This window comes from Mobula hypostoma, chromosome 7, assembly GCF_963921235.1.
Source record: "Mobula hypostoma chromosome 7, sMobHyp1.1, whole genome shotgun sequence".
NCBI classification, from domain to species: domain Eukaryota; kingdom Metazoa; phylum Chordata; class Chondrichthyes; order Myliobatiformes; family Myliobatidae; genus Mobula; species Mobula hypostoma.
Window position 1 is genome coordinate 186,494,670 of NC_086103.1, and position 17,425 is coordinate 186,512,094.

Here is a 17,425-nt window from a genome sequence, read left to right on the forward strand (position 1 = left end):
AAAATAAAGAAATACAATAGAATTTATGAAACCCTGATAGTGAAGGGCAATAACTGTTCCTGAACCTGGTGGGGTGGGACCTAGGGCTCTTGTACCTCCCGTCTGATGGCAGCAGTGAGAAACGAGCGTGGTCTGGATGGTGGGGCCTTCATGATGAATGTTGCTTTCCTGTAACAGTAACAGTGCTCCTTGAGGATACTCAATGGTGGGGAGGGCTGTCCCTCTGACGGTCTGGATCGTATCCACCATTTTCCATTCCTGGGCAAGGACCTTGTGACTACTGATTAGTACCCTCACATATGGCAGAGGAAATTACCCTCACGTACCACACAGTAAACCACCCCACCATACCGTAAACTATCTAACTATGCAGTACACTAACTCTGCCACGAACGGTGCTAAGCCTGGCTGTGAAAGGAGGGTTGGGCCTGGGGCTCACAACCTCATCCCGTAAAAACTCAGAGCTACAGAAACGCCAACAGAAGCTCCAAAGACCTCATCCCTGGGAGAGGAGGGATTCACAAAAACCTCGTCCCTGGGAGAGGAGGGATTCACAAAAACCTCGTCCCTGGGAGAGGAGAGATTCACAAAGACCTCATCCCTGGGGGAGGAGGGATTCACAAAAACCTCGTCCCTGGGAGAGGAGGGATTCACAAAGACCTCATCCCTGGGAGAGGAGGGATTCACAAAAACCTCGTCCCTGGGAGAGGAGGGATTCACAAAGAAGATGGGCAATACCTGGGGCCAACATGAAAGACTGGTACAGGACAGAGGATGAACTACTGTCGGTGATTGAGTACTGCACAGACACAACCGAAGTATTCCCAAACAGGTCTGGTGAAGAGTTTTAAAACCACAGTCTCTGTAAAAGAGAGGTACCACCTAGTGGAGCGGTCATCGTGGGAGCAGTCAGAGGCACGGTAGTGAGGCTTTGGCTCAACGGGACTTTGGCAAGAATAGGCGGAGGCAAGGTAAGAAGGTGAGTTCATTCCTTATTCCTTGTTTAAATCTTGAGAGAATATGGGGGTTAGGTCTATAAAGCCAGTGTTCTGCTCTGGGTGTCAGACCTGGGATTTCCAGGAGACTCCCAGAACTCCCCGATGGCCACATCTGCAGCAGGTATATCAAGATGCAGCTCCTTAGAGACCGTGCTAGGGAACTGGAGCTACAGCTCAATGACTTTCGGCTTGTTAGGGAAAGTGAGGCAGTGACTGACAGGAGCTACAGGGAGGTAGTCCCCCCAAGGCTACAGGAGACAGATAAACGGCTGACTGTTAGGAGGGGGAAGGGAGAGCGTCAGATAGATTGAAGGAACGGGCAAGGACCTGGACCCATTGCAATTTGCCTGTTGTCACAATAGGTCAACAACAGATGCAATCTCCTTGGCTCTTCACACAGCTTTAGACCACCTAGACAACACAAGCACCTACATCAGGATGCTGTTCATCGACTATAGCTCAGCATTTAATACCATCATTCCCATAATCTTGACTGAGAAGTTGCAGAACTTAGGCCTCTGTAATTGGATCCTCAACTTCCTAACCGGAAGACTACAAACTGTGCAGATTGGTGATAACATCTCCTCCTCGCTGACGATCAACACTGGCGCAATTCAGGTGTGTGTGCTTAGTCCACTGCTCTACTCTCTATATACATGACAATGTGGCTAGGCATAGCTCAAGTACCATCTATAAACTTGCTGATGATACAACCATTGTTGGTAGAATCGCAGGTGGTGATGAGAGGGCGTACAGGAGTGAGATATACCAACTAGTGGAGTGGTGCCACAGCAACAACCTGGCACTCAACGTCAGTAAGACAAAAGAGCTGATTGTGAACTTCAGGAAGGGTAAGACGAAGGAACACATACCAATCCTCATAGAGGGATCAGAAGTAGAGAGAGTGAGCAGCTTCAAGTTCCTGGGTGTCAAGATTTCTGAGGATCTTACCTGGTCCTAACATATCGATGTAGTCATAAGGAAGGCAAGACAGCAGCTATATTTCATTAGGAGCTTGAAGCAATTTGGCTCAACACTCAACACTCAAAAACTTCTATAGATGCACCGTGGAGAGCATTCTGACAGGCTGCATCACTGTCTGGTATGGAGGAGCGACTGCATAGGACCGAAAGAAGCTGCAGAGGGTTGTAAATCTAGTCAGCTCCATCTTGGGCACTAGCCTACAAAGTACCCAGGACATCTTCAAGGAGCAGTGTCTCAGAAAGGCAGTGTCCATTATTAAGGACCCCCAGCACCCAGGACATACCCTTTTCTCACTGTTACCATCAGGTAGGAGGTACAGAAGCCTGAAGGCACACACTCAGTGATTCAGGAACAGCTTCTTCCCCTCTGCCATCCGATTCCCAAATGAACTTTGAAGCTTTGGACACTACCTCACTTTTTTAATATAACTGTATTTCTGTTTTTGCACATTTTAAAATAATCTATTCAATATACATAACTGGTTTACATGTTTATTTATTATGTTTTGTTTTATTTTATTTATTATTATTATTATTATTTTTCTCTCTCTGCTAGATTATCTATTGCATTGAACTGCTGCTGCTAAATTAATAAATTTCATGTCACATGCTGGTGATGATAAACCTGATTCTGATTCTGAAAAAAAGTGGCAAATGGAATACAGTGTTGGGAAATGTTTGATAATGCATTTTTGGTAAATGGAAAGAAAGTGTGGACTATTATCTAAACGGGAAGAAAATTCAAACATCAGAGGTGCAGAGGGACTTAGTATGTTGTACCCTACTGCACAGCCCTCTTATTTTTCTGAGCTCCACGTACCTATCTAAGGGTCTCTTAAAAGACCCTGTTGTATCTGCTTCCACACTGCTGCTGGCAGTGCATTCCACACACCCACCACTGTGTGTGTAGAAAAATTTACCCCTGACATCCCTGTACCTACTTCCAAGCACCTTGAAACTATGCCCCCTATTGTTAGCCATTTCGGCCCTGGGAAAAAGCCACTGGCTATCCACACAATCAAAGCCCCTCATCATCTTATACACCTGTGTGTTGTTATTGGAGAGAGCACAGAGGAGGTTCATGAGGATGATTCTGGGAATGAAGGGGTTAGCATATGAGGAGTATTTGGCAGCTTTGGGCTTGTCCTCACTGGAATTTAGAAGAAAGCGAGGGGATGTCATTGAAACCTACCGAATGTTGATGGGACTAGTAGGGTGGATGCGAAGAGGTAAGGGTATACAGAACTAGAGGGCACAGCCTCAAAACTGAGGGGCAACCTTTTAGAACAGAGGTAAGAAGGAATTTTTTTTTTAGCCAGAGAGTAGCGAATCAGTGAAATCTTCTGCCTCAGACTGCGGTGGAGGCCAAGTCTGTGGGTATATTTAAGGCGGAAGTTGATTGTTGCCTGATCGGTCAGGGCATCAAAGGATATGGCAAGAAGGCAGGTGTATGGGGTTGAGAATGATCCGGGATCAGCCATGATAGAATGGCAGAGCAGACTTGATGGGCTGAATGGCCTAATGCTGCTCCTCTGTCTTTTGGCCTAAACCCAGTAGAGTAGTTGGCTTAAGTATATAGTAAACTACCCCACTGTACTGTAAGCTGCCTAACCAGACAGTAAACTACTTTCACCATATCACAGGTAGATAAGGTAGACAAGGTGTTTGGCACACTGGCCTTTATTAGTTGGGGCATTGTGTATAGGAGTTGGGAAGATACGTTGCAGATTTGTAAGATTTTGGTGAAGCTGCACTGGAAGTACTGTGTACAGTCTGTGTACTGTGTACAGTCTTAGTCATCCTGCTCCAGGAAGGAGGTTATTAAACTAAAACGAGTGCAGAACAGGTTTACCAGGACATTGCCTGGACTTGGGCCTGAGTTACATGCAAAGGTTGCATAGGTTAGGACTTAGAAACATAGAAACATAGAAAATAGGTGCAGGAGAAGGCCATTCGGCCCTTCGAGCCTGCACCGCCATTTATTATGATCATGACTGATCATCCAACTCAGAACCCTGCACCAGCCTTCCTTCCATACCCCCTGATCCCCGTAGCCAGAAGGGCCATATCTAACTCCCTCTTAAATATAGCTAATGAACTGGCCTCAACTGTTTCCTGTGGCAGAGAACTCCACAGATTCACCACTCTCTGTGTGAAGAAGTTTTTCCTAATCTCGGTCCTAAAAGGCTTCCCCTTTATCCTCAAACTGTGACCTCTCGTTCTGGACTTCCCCAACATCGGGAACAATCTTCCTCCATCTAGGCTGTCCAATCCCTTTAGGATTTTATATGTTTCAATCAGATCCCCCCTCAATCTTCTAAATTCCAACGAGTAGAAGCCCAGTTCATCCAGTCTTTCTTCATATGAAAGTCCTGCCATCCCAGGAATCAATCTGGTGAACCTTCTTTGTACTCCCTCTATGGCAAGGATGTCTTTCCTCAGATTAGGGGACCAAAACTGCACACAATACTCCAGGTGTGGTCTCACCAAGGCCTTGTACAACTGCAGTAGTACCTCCCTGCTCCTGTACTCGAATCCTCTCGCTATAAATGCCAGCATACCATTCGCCTTTTTCACCGCCTGCTGTACCTGCATGCCCACTTTCAATGACTGGTGTATAATGACACCCAGGTCTCGTTGCACCTCCCCTTTTCCTAATCAGCCACCATTCAGATAATAATCTGTTTTCCTATTTTTGCCACCAAAGTGGATAACTTCACATTTATCCACATTAAATTGCATCTGCCATGAATTTGCCCACTCACACAACCTACCCAAGTCACCCTGCAACCTCTTAGCATCCTCCTCACAGCTAACACTGCCGCCCAACTTCGTGTTATCCGCAAACTTGGAGATGCTGCATTTAATTCCCTCATCCAAGTCATTAGTATATATTGTAAACAACTGGGGTCCCAGCACTGAGCCTTGCGGTACCCCACTAGTCACTGCCTGCCATTCTGAAAAGGTCCCGTTTATTCCCACTCTTTGCTTCCTGTCTGCTAACCAATTCTCTATCCACATCAATACCTTACCCCCAATACCATGTGCTTTAAGTTTGCACGCTAATCTCCTGTGTGGGACCTTGTCAAAAGCCTTTTGAAAATCCAAATATACCACATCCACTGGTTCTCCCCTATCCACTCTACTAGTTACATCCTCAAAAAATTCTATGAGATTCGTCAGACATGATTTTCCTTTCACAAATCCATGCTGACTTTGTCTGATCATTTCACCGCTTTCCAAATGTGCTGTTATCACATCTTTGATAACTGACTCCAGCAGTTTCCCCACCACCGACGTTAGGCTAACCGGTCTATAATTCCCCGGTTTCTCTCTCCCTCCTTTTTTAAAAAGTGGGGTTACATTAGCCACCCTCCAATCCTTAGGAACTAGTCCAGAATCTAACGAGTTTTGAAAAATTATCACTAATGCATCCACTATTTCTTGGGCTACTTCCTCAAGCACTCTGGGATGCAGACCACCTGGCCCTGGGGATTTATCTGCCTTTAATCCCTTCAATTTACCCAACACCACTTCCCTACTAACATGTATTTCGCTCAGTTCCTCCATCTCACTGGACCCTCTGTCCCCTACTATTTCTGGAAGATTATTTATGTCCTCCTTATTGAAGACAGAACCAAAGTAATTATTCAATTGGTCTGCCATGTCCTTGCTCCCCATAAGCAATTCACCTGTTTCTGTCTGCAGGGGACCTACATTTGTCTTTACCAGTCTTTTCCTTTTTACATATCTATAAAAGCTTTTACAGTCAGTTTTTATGTTCCCTGCCAGTTTTCTCTCATAATCTTTTTTCCCCTTCCTAATTAAGCCCTTTGCCCTCCTCTGCTGAACTCTGAATTTCTCCCAGTCCTCAGGTGAGCCACTTTCTCTGGCTAATTTGTATGCTTCTTCTTTGGAATTGATACTATCCCTAATTTCTCTTGTCAGCCACGGGTGCACTACCTTCCTTGATTTATTATTTTGCCAAACTGGGATGAACAATTGTTGTAGTTCATCCATGCAATCCTTAAATGCTTGCCATTGCATATCCACCGTCAATCCTTTAAGTGTCATTTGCCAGTCTATCTTAGCTAATTCACATCTCATACCTTCAAAGTTACCCCTCTTTAAATTCAGAACCTTTGTTTCTGAATTAACTATGTCACTCTCCATCTTAATGAAGAATTCCACCATATTATGGTCACTCTTACCCAAGGGGCCTCTCACGATGAGATTGCTAATTAACCCTTCCTCATTGCTCAAGACCCAGTCTAGAATAGCCTGCTCTCTAGTTGGTTCCTCGACATGTTGGTTCAAAAAACCATCCCGCATACATTCCAAGAAATCCTCTTCCTCAGCACCTTTACCAATTTGGTTCACCCAATCTACATGTAGATTGAAGTCACCCATTATAACTGCTGTTCCTTTATTGCACACATTTCTAATTTCCTGTTTAATGCCATCCCCGACCTCACTACTACTGTTAGGTGGCCTGTACACAACTCCCACCAGCGTTTTCTGCCCCTTAGTGTTACGCAGCTCTACCCATATCGATTCCACATCTTCCCGGCTTATGTCCTTCCTTTCTATTGTGTTAATCTCATCTTTAACCAGCTACGCCACCCCACCTCCCCTTCCTTCATGTCTATCCCTCCTGAATATTGAATATCCCTGAACGTTGAGCTCCCATCCCTGGTCACCCTGGAGCCAAATCCCTGGAATGTAGGGGATTGAGGGCTGAACTGATAGAGGTATACAAGATCATGAGGGGCACAGACAGGGTGAAGACAGACTCTTTCCCAGCAAGGGGGGGTGCTAAAAACAAGAGGGCAGAGGTTTAGCATCAGAGATGAGAGATTTAAAAGGGACATCAGACCATTTCTTCACACAGAGGGCGGTGCGCGTTTGGAATGAACTGCCAGGAATGGTGGTTGAGGTATAGTAGTCATATTCGCAATGTTTAACAGCTATCTGATAAGTAGATGGATAGGAGAGGATTATTGACCAAACGTGGCCAGTTGGGATATCTCACCAAGCGACACAGTCTGCATGGATGTGCTGAGCTGTAGAACTGTTTCCATGTTGTACGAGTCTACAAATGACCCTCACCGTACAGCAAACCTTGCCTCTTCAACTGCACCACTGAAGAATCACTAAATAGTTTTGGGGAATTGTACAAAATTAGTTCTTTAACGTTTGGAAGGTGCTGATGAACTGACACTGTTCTCTCTCACTTTAAAGCGTGCCTCAGCCTCCCTCCCCTTCGGCACTGAGGGATTGTGCAGTGAAATGACTCACAGACCTAATAGTGTACACAGAAGGAGTGTTCTGCACGTACAGGCACGGCTGTATCAGAACCCGGTTTAACTGAAACAAACTGGTTGTATGTCCTCCCTCACTGACGTCAGCGTGCAAATCCAGCAAACTCAACATGTAGCACCATCAGTCAGGAAATGTGCACACACATTCAGAGGGCAGTGCAGAGGGACAGAGCTACTGCTGGGTGGGCAGTAATGGGGAGGGAGTGCTGCACCAATAGTGGTAATCATAGACACAAATAGATTCTGCAGACGCTAGAAATCCTGAGCAACGCACAAAATGCTGGAGAAACTCAGCAGGTCAGGCGGTATCTATGGGGAGGGGAATAAACGATGTTTCAAGCAGAGACCCCGCATCAGGACTTGAATTAAAGTAGCAACAGTGGTAATGCTGCACTGTCAGAGGGTTCATATCAGGGAGCTGCTACACCCAGCAGTGTAGTGCTGAGGGGGCTACTGCAATGATCAGAAAAAGCTGCAGAAGGTTGTAATCTCAGCCAACTCCATTAAGGGCACCAGCCTCATCACCATTGAGGACATCTTCAAGAAGCAATGCCTTAAAGAGGTGCCATCGATCATTAAGGGCCCCCATCACCCAGGCGGTGCCCTCTTCTCGTTGCTACCATCAGGGAGGAGGTACAGGAGCCTGAAGACACACAGTCAATGTTGTAAGAACAGCTTCTTCACCTCTGGCATCAGATTTCTGAATAGTTCATAAACTTGTGAACACTACCTCACTATTTTTGCACTACTTACTTAATTTTAAATATACATTTCTTATTGTAATATATAGTATTTTTATGTATTGCTCTGTACTGCTGCCATAAAACAACACATTTCACAACATATGTCACTGATAATAGACCTGATTCTGGGAGGACAGACAGACTGAACTATCAGAAGCAACAAGCAATCTGCTGGAGGAAAGGAACTGTCCACGTTACAGGTTGAAACCCCACGTCAAGGTGGCAGGCTGTCTGACCCACTGAGTTTCTGTAGCAGTTTGCGTGTTGCTTCAGATTCCAGAATGTGTCGACTCTCTCGTACCTCCATGAGCAGAGCTTTCAGTTCTCAGACGTGGCATTCTGCACTCTACACCTGAGATGGGTTAGCACAGAACAATACAGCACCGCACAGGCCCTTCACCCCACAAAGTTCACCTACTCTTATAACCTTCCCTCATACATAGCTTCTACTTCCTATCATCCATGTGCTTATCTGTCTCTTATAGCTCCCAAACGTATCTGCCTCTACAACCACCCCTAAAAAATCTACCTCTAACACCCCCCCCATACTTTTCTCCAATCACATTAAAATTCCTCCCCCCCTCATATTAGCCACTTCCAACCTGGGAAATAGAGTGTCAGGCTGTCCACTCTGTCAACGCATGGTTCAGGTGTGTAAAAAAGGCCCATAGGATCACTGGGGACTAAGTCACCCCAACCACAAACTGTTCCAGCTGCTACCATCCAGGAAACGGTACCGCAGCATAAAAACCTCAACAGGCTCCGGGACAACTTCTTCCACCAGGCCATCGGACTGATTAACTCACGCTGATATGAGTGTACTTCTATATTACATTGTCTGTTCTATTTATTATAAATTACTATGATTGCACGTTACACATTTAGACGGAGACGTAACATAAAGATTTTTACTCAAGTGAAGGATGTAAGAAATTAAATCAATTCAATTATCATCTTGTACACCTTTATCAAGTCACCTCTCATCACCCTTCACTCCAAAGAGAAAAGTCCCAGCTCACCCAACCTTTCCTCATAAGGCATGCTCTCGAATCCAGGCAATAGCTTTGTAGCCTGACGTGTGAGCCCACTGTGGGACACTGTACCGTCTCTAAGGCATGCCCTCCAACTGGGTTGGAAAGATCTCCCTGAAATTTTGACTGACAGCTTTCAACATCACAAAAGCAGGTCTGCCAGTCCCTGAATAAAAATAACACACTCAAAATGCCGGAGGAACTCAGCAGGTCAGGCAACATGTATGGAAATGAATTAAAGTCAATGTTTTCGACCAGAACCCTTCATCAGGCCTGGAAAGGAAGGGAGAATAAAAAGGTGGGGGAAGGGGAAGGAGGACAAGCTGGCAGGTGACAAGTGAGACCAGGTGGATGGGGGAGGTGGGGATGAAGTAAGAGGCTGGGAGGTGATAGGTGGAAAAGGCTGGAGAAGAAGGAATCTGATAGGAGAGGAGAGTGGACCATGGGAGAAAGAAGAACAGGAGAGGTCCCGGGAGACGTGATAAACAGCTGAGAAGAAGGAATCTGATAGGAGAGGAGAGTGGACCATGGGAGAAAGAGGAAAAGGAGAGGTCCCAGGGGACGTGAACACAGGTGAGAAGAGGCAAGAGGCCAGAGTGGGGAAATGAGGAAGCGGGAAGGGGGAAAGTTACCGGTAGTTGGAGAAATCGATGTTCATGCCATCAGGTTGGAGGCTAACTAGTCAGAATTTGAGGTGTTGCTGCTCCACCCTTAGGGTGGCCTTATCATTACAGATAAGGAGGCCGTGAACCGACATGTCAGAACTGGAATGGGGATAGGAATTAAAAGGGTTGGCCACTGGGAAATTCCACTTTCTGCGGATGGCGCGGTGCTCGACTACACTCCCTGATGTTGATCATCACAGCTTTGGGAGGCTTGCTGTCTGGTTTGCCTCAGAAGCACACGTTCAAATCATTAAAATGCACTGGAATACCTTGAGGGCATATAAAGTAAAAGGTAAAAAAAAATTGCTGATGCTGGGAATGAGAAATAAAGAGAGAAGCTGAAGTTCTCCGGGACGAGTCAGGCAGCAGCTGTGGGGAGGGGATCTATTACAGGTAGAAGTATCGGTGCAACAGGTAGTGCAGCTGTTAAACACTTCCTTTATTTTATTTACAGATACAGTACAGCGTGAAACAGGCCCTTCCTCCCCCTTTGGGACACACTGCCCAGCAACCCCCGAGTTAACCCCAGCCTAATCACAGGACAATTTACAAAGACCAATTAACCTACCAACCGGTACGCCTTTGGAATGTGGGAGGAAACCAGGGTATCTGGAGAAGACCCATTCGGTTCACAAGGAGGATGTACAAACTGTGCCACAATTGAACTCTCACGCCCTGAGCCATAACAGTGCCCCAGAGACAGGCTCCTCCTCCAGCGCTGTCTGTGTGGAGTTTGCACTCTTTCTCTCTCTGACTGTGTGGATTCCCCTGCTCGACCCTTTCTCCCACCCACTCCTAGCAGCTTCAGTTCCCTCCCACATCCCAGCTAGGTGCGGGTCAGTAGGTTAAATAGCCAGCTCAATTTCAACGTTTAAGAGAAGTTTGGACAGGGGTATGGAGGGCAGGTCGATGGGAGTAGACAGTCTAAATGGATTTGGCATTGTCTAGATAGACTGAAGAGGCTGCTTCTGTGCTGTGCCTCTCTAGGACTCTAGTCTCTGAGGGCGGGTGGCAGAACCAGCAGTAGGTATTAAATGGCACACGAGAGACAGATGCTTACAGGGAAATGGCAAAGACAGAATTGCTCTGAGAGCCAGCACCGACTCAAAGGGCAGAATGGCCAGCTCTACAGTTGTAAGGAAATATGTAAATATATGAAAATTCGGGTGATGATCTCTCCTCAGAAAGATCTGCAGCATTTAACCATAAAATACAGGAGCACAGTTAGGCCTGTCGGCCCATTTAATCTGCTCTTCCATTCAATCGTGACTGAATTATTTTCCCTCTCAAAGAGCATTAAATATAGAACAGTACAGGACAGGAATAGGTCTTTCAGCCCATAATGTTGTACTGAACCAATTGAGTTAGTGATCAACCCTACTACTCTGCTTGCACCCATGACCGCATCACAGCGGCAGTCCAGCAGGGTGAGGGAGTCCTGCATTTTGCAGTTGGAGTTTGTATAAATCCAGGAATGTTTTTAACTCCCAGTTTCAGCAAGGTTTAAGCAGGGAATCTCCTGGATCTTCCCTCAGAAATTCCAGACACAGGACAGCTTACATTATTGGATTTGTAAATCAAAACTTAAAATGGTGGAGCAACACAACAGAAAATGCCAGAGGAACTCAGCAGATCAGGCAGCATCTATGGAGAGGAATTAACAGTCAGTATTTCTAGCTGAGACCCTTCATCAGGACTTTGTCAGGTCTTGGACTGAAATGTTGACTGTTTTCAATCCCTTCACAGTTGTTGCCTGCCCTGCTGAGATCCTCAAGTATTTTGTGTGTGTTCTTCCAGCATTTACTCTCGATTTCCAGCATCTGCAGGATTCAAGATTCAAAATTGTTTAATGTCATTTCCTGGTACACCAGTGTAAAGGAGAATAAAATAATTGTTATTCTGGATCTGATGCAGCACAAAAAATACACAATAATGAAAAGAACACCATAAATAAAAATACATAAGATAACTTACATACACTGATTGATTGTATATCCATAAAGTGACGCTAGGCACAGGAGTGTCTGTACATAAGGTGACTCTGACAGGAAATGATAAAGTAGTGGTGGTTGGGGGTGTGGAGGGGTGGGTTAGTGAGTGGAGGTGGTGATCAGTTTTACTGCTTGGGGAAAGTAACTGTTTTTGAGTCTGGTGGTCCTGGTGTGGATGCTACCTAGCCTCCTCCCTGATGGGAGTGGGACGAACAGTCCATGAGCAGGGTGGGTGGGATCCTTCATGATGTTACTGGCCCTTTTCCAGCACCTTTCTGTATAGACGTCCTTGATGGCGGGTAGTCTGGTGCATAAGAGAGCTTATATACACAGGGATCTCTTGTGTTTAGAAAGTGCTGGAAATACTCAGCAAGTCGGTCAGCTTCTGTGCTGACGAACACTCTATGCTTCAGGTCGGTGACCTTTCACAATCAGCAAATTTACCACCTTAAACATGGTTTAAGTTGCAAAGAGAGTTGGTCAGAGATGTCCACAGAGAGCTCAGGCCTGAGCAGCTGAAGGTCAGTATGTGAAATCCATTCTTTTTCAGGCAGATCATTGCACACCCCAATACAGAAGACCCTCCTCCACAAAACCACAAAACCGTCTCTCCTCACAGACCACAGGCAAGCACATTCCCCACTGGGAGCTGCAGCACAAACCAGCAGTCAGGGACACGGATCAGCGGCAGACATCAGAGTCTGGGATATGGAGATGGGATCAGGAAGTGAATTCAGGGCAGCTGAGATCATGGACTTTATATACAGTGGTGCTGGAAAGTTTGTGAACCTTTTAGAATTGTCTCTATTTCTGCATAAATACGACCTAAAATGTGATCAGATCTTCACACGTTCTAAAACTAGATAAAGAGAACCTAATTAAATAAATTACACAAAAACATTATAGTCTTTCATTTATTTATTGAGAGAAATGATCGAATATTATATGTATTTTTGGAAAAAGTATATGAACCTCTAGGATTATCAGTTCATTTAAAGGGGAAATGACAGTCAGGTGTTTCAATCAATGGATTGTCAATCAGGTGTGAGTGTGGGAGGCCCTGCCCTATTTAAGGAGCATAAACCTGGGTCTTCACCATCACAGTCTGACCTTTATCGCACAGGTTTTTGGAAATATGCCATGCTTCCATCAAAGGAATTTTCTGGGAATCTCAGAAAAAAAAGTTGTTGATGCTCACCAGGCTGGAAAAGGACACAAACCATTTGTAAAGAGTTTGGGCTCCACCAATTCAGTTGGTGTACAAATGGAGGAAATCCAACACTGTTATTATTCTCCCCAGGAGTGGTCAACCAACAAAAATCACTCCAAGAGCAAGGCCTGTAATATTCCAGGAGGTCACAAAGAACTCCAGGTTAACATCTAAGGAGCGACAGGCCCCTCTCGTATTGGCTAATGTCAGTGTTCATGAGTCTACCATTAGGCAAACACTGAACAACAATGGTGTGTATGGCAGATTGTCAGGAGAAAGCCACTACTCTTTAAGAAGCACATTACACCCCATCTAAAGTTTGCTAAAGACCACGTGGATAAGCCAGAAGAATGTTCTGCGGATGGATGAGTCCAAAATAGAGCTTTTTGGCTTTAATGAGAAGCATTATGTTTGGCAAAAAGCAAACACTGCATTGCATCATAAGAACCCCATCCCATCTGTGAAACACGGTGGTGGTGGTGTCATGGTTTGACCCTGCTTTGCTGCCTCAGGACCAGAACAGCTTGCAATCATTGATGGAACTATAAATTCTGAATTGTACCAGCAAAGTCTATAAGAAAATGTCAGGGTATCTGTCTGTGAACTGAAGCTCAAGAGAAAGTGGGTCATGCAGCAAGACGATGACCCTGAACTCACAAGTCAGTCTACCAAAGAATGGTTAAAGCAGAAGGAATTTCACATTTTGGAATGGCTGAGTCAAAGTCCTGACTTTACTCCTACAGAAATGTTGTGGAAGGACCTGGAGCAAGCAGTTGATACAAGGAACCTCACCAGCATCCCAGAGTTGAAGCAGTTTTGTAAGGAGGAATGGCCTAAAACTCTTCCAAGGCGATGTGCAGGACTGATCAACAGTTACCGGGAATGCTTGGTTGAAGTTATTACTGTACAAGGGGGGGCACAATAGTTACTGAAAGCAAGGGTTCACATACTCTTCCAACAAATACATGTAATATTGGATCATTTTCTCAATAAATAAATAAATGAACAAGTATAATGTTTTGTGTTATTTATTTAATTGAGTTCTCCTTATCTAGTTTTAGGACTTGTGTGATCACATTTTAGGTTGTAATTATGAAATAGTGAAATTCTAAAGGGGTCACGAATTTTCTAACACCACTGTAAATTATTGGTCAGAGCACACTTGGACTATTCTGAGCAGTTTTGGGCCCTTTAGCTAAGAAAGGATATGCTGGGATTGGAGGGGGTCCAGAGGAGGTTCACGAGAGTGATTCCAGGAACGAAAGTGTTAATGTATGTGGAGCGTTTGATGGCTCTGGGCCTGAACTCACTGGTGTTCAGAAGAATGGGGGGTGGGGTGGGGGGGAGTCTCACTGAAACTTATCAAATGTTGAAAAGCCAAGGTAGAATGGATGTGGAAAGGATGTTTTCTATAGTGGGGGTAGTCCAGGACCTGAGAGCACAGCCTCAGAATAGAAGGACATCCATTTAGAACGAAGATGAGGGGGACTTCTTTAGCCAGAGGGTGGGGAATCTGTGGAACTCATTGCTATAGATGGTTGTGAAGACCAAGTCATTGGGTATATTTAAGTTGGAGGTTGATAGGTTCTTGATTAGTCAGAGCGTCACAGGTTATGGGGACAAGGCAGGAGAATGGGGTTGAGAGGGATAATAAATCAGCCATTAGCCAGGCAGAGCAGACTCGATGGACCAGATGTTTAATTCTGCTCCTATATTTTATGGTCTTAGGACCAGGAAAGTAGCTGAGGTGGGTGGGGGAGGAGTGTGGATGGCGGTTTGGTTTGCAATCCTGGGCTAAGGTTAAGGATCAGGAACAGAGTTCAGGATCAGAGACCAGGACAGAGGACTGGGATTAAGGACAGGGATCAGGAACGGGTAACCAGTACACAGATCAGGGTGTGGGTATTAGGATCAGGCAAAAGGATTGGGGTCAGGGACTGGAAGTTTGACATTGGGGAAGTGGATCAGGGTCTGGAATTGGGAATGGGATCAGGAACTGACATTGGGAAATGGAATCAAGAGTTCAGGATGAACGACTGGGATCGGGAATGGGATCAGGGTTTGGAGTAAGGGACAAGGATTGAGAATGGGATAAGGGTTTGGGACAAGGGACTGAAATCAAAAATGGGTTCACGGTTTGGGACTGGGATCATGAATGGTATCAAGGTTTGGGATAAGGGTCTGGGATTGGGAATGGTATCCGGGTTTGAAATAAATCACAGTGATCGGGAATGGGATCAGGCTTTAGAATGTGGCAGAAATCGGGAATGGGATCAGGCTTTAGAATGTGACAGGGATTGGGAATGGGATCACGGTTTGGAATAAGGGACAAGGATTGAGAATGGTATAAGGGTTTGGGACTAGGGACTGAAATCAAAAATGGGTTCACGGTTTGGGACAAGGGACTGGGACCGTGAGTGGTATCAAGGTTTGGGATAAGGGTCTGGGATTGGGAATGGTATCCGGGTTTGAAATAAATCACAGTGATCGGGAATGGGATCAGGCTTTAGAATGTGGCAGGAATCGGGAATGGGATCATGGTTTGGGATAAGGAGCAGGAATCGGGAATGGGATCAGGGTTTGAGATAAATGGCAGGGATCGGGAATTGGATCAGGGGACAGCGTCCGCGGTTGGAGTCCTGTCGCAGGAGCCTCCCTCGGACTGCAATCGGGGATCCGGGTCCGGGGAAGGGAACCGGCACCGCTCTGTTTGCGGACCGAGGCTGAAGGACCAGGGACCAGGGACGAGGTCGGGTCTGCACCAGGACGATGAACCAGTGAACCCACTCCAGACTATCTCAGACCTGATCCAGTCCCGCTACGGAAGCGCTCCGGGAATCACTCTGGACCTGCTCGGGAATCGCTCCTTCTCCCGTTTCGGACCGGCTCCCGACCCGCTCCGAACTCAATCCACACCACTCCATCACCCACTCGGGCATCGCTCCAGACCAACTCCGGAACCCATTACAGACCCGCTCCGGGGTCGCTCCTGACCCACACCAGGACCGATCCCGACCCGCTCCCGGTGCTCTCACTCACCTTCCGTCTCCACGGGCCGCAGCGCCGCCATTGACAACACGTGACGTCATCGCGCAGCACGCACCGACGCATACGTCAGGGGATTAGCCGTGTGCTCCCACCTTTCAAATTTGCTGCGCACCACCCAGCCAATCAGAGCCCGGCTCCAAATCCCACCAATGAGATGACTTCATCTACCTTCATGCAGGTAGGGCGGTGACGTAATGAGTATGGATTTCAGCAAGGCATTTGATAAGGTTCCCCATGTAAGGCTCATTTAGAAAGTAAGGAGGCACGGGATCCAGAACTAGCTTGCCCACAGAAGGCAAAGGGTGGTTGTGGATGGTTCCTTTTCTACATGGAGGTCAGTGACCTGTGGTGTGCCTCAGGGATCTGTTCTGGGACCCCTCCTCTTTGTGATTTTTATAAATGACCTGGATGAGGAAGTAGAAGGGATGCGTTAGTAAGTTTGCTGATGATACAAAAGTTGGGGGTGTTGTGATTGAATTGAATTGAATTGACATTATTTCTTACATCCTTCATATACACGAGGAGTAAAAATCATTGCGTTATGTCTCTGTCTAAATGTGCAATTTATAGTACTTTATAATAAATAGTATGTACAACAGGAGAGTCAATATAATATAGAAATACAATTGTCTGGAGGGTTGTCAGAGGTTACAGTGGGATATCGATAGGATTCAAAACTGGGCTGACAAGTGGCAGATGGAGTTCAACCCAGATAAGTGTGAGGTGATTCATTTTGGTAGGTCAAATATGGCAGAGTATAGTATTAATGGTAATACTCTTGGCAGTGTGGAGGATCAGAGGGATCTTGGGGCCTGAGTCTATAGGACACTCAAAACTGCTGTACAGGTTGACAGTGTTGTTAAGAAAGTTTATAGTGTGTTGGCCTTCATCAACTGTGGGATTGAGTTCAAGAGCCATGAGGTAATGTTACAGCTATATAGGACCCTGGTCAGACCCCACTTGGAGTACTGTGTTCAGTTCTGGTCACCTCACTACAGGAAGGATGTGGTTACTATCGAGAGAGTGCAGAGGAGATTTACAATGATGTTGCCTGGATTGGGGAGCATGCCTTATGAGAATAGGTTGAGTGAACTTGGCCTTTACTCCTTGGAGCGACGGAGGATGAGAGGTGACCTGATAGAGGTGTATAAGATGATATGTATAGTGTGGATAGACAGAGGCTTTTTCTCAGGGCTGAAATGGCTAACACAAGGGGGCTTAGTTTTAAGGTGCTTTGAAGTAGGTACAAGGGGGATGTCAGAGGTAAGTTTTTCACACAGAGAGTGGTGGGTGCGTGGAGTGCACTGTTAGCGATTGTGGTAGAGGCAGATACAATATGGTCTTTTAAGATCCTCTTAGATAGGTAATGCAGCTATGCGGTAGGGAAATTCTAGGCAGTTTCTAGAGTAGGTTACATAATTGGCACAACATTGTG

General features: G+C 45.9%; 1 protein-coding gene across 1 annotated transcript in view; it reads right to left on the minus strand.

Moving 5' to 3' along the window:
- The window catches only part of fhip1b (FHF complex subunit HOOK interacting protein 1B), a 149,041-nt gene extending 132,966 nt beyond the window's left edge, over positions 1–16,075 (minus strand). Inside the window, exon 1 of the mRNA XM_063054781.1 lies at positions 15,982–16,075. The gene's annotated coding sequence lies outside the window, so the exon portion shown is untranslated. The remainder of the gene's footprint in view (positions 1–15,981) is intronic.
- Between the last annotated feature and the right edge of the window lie 1,350 nt (positions 16,076–17,425).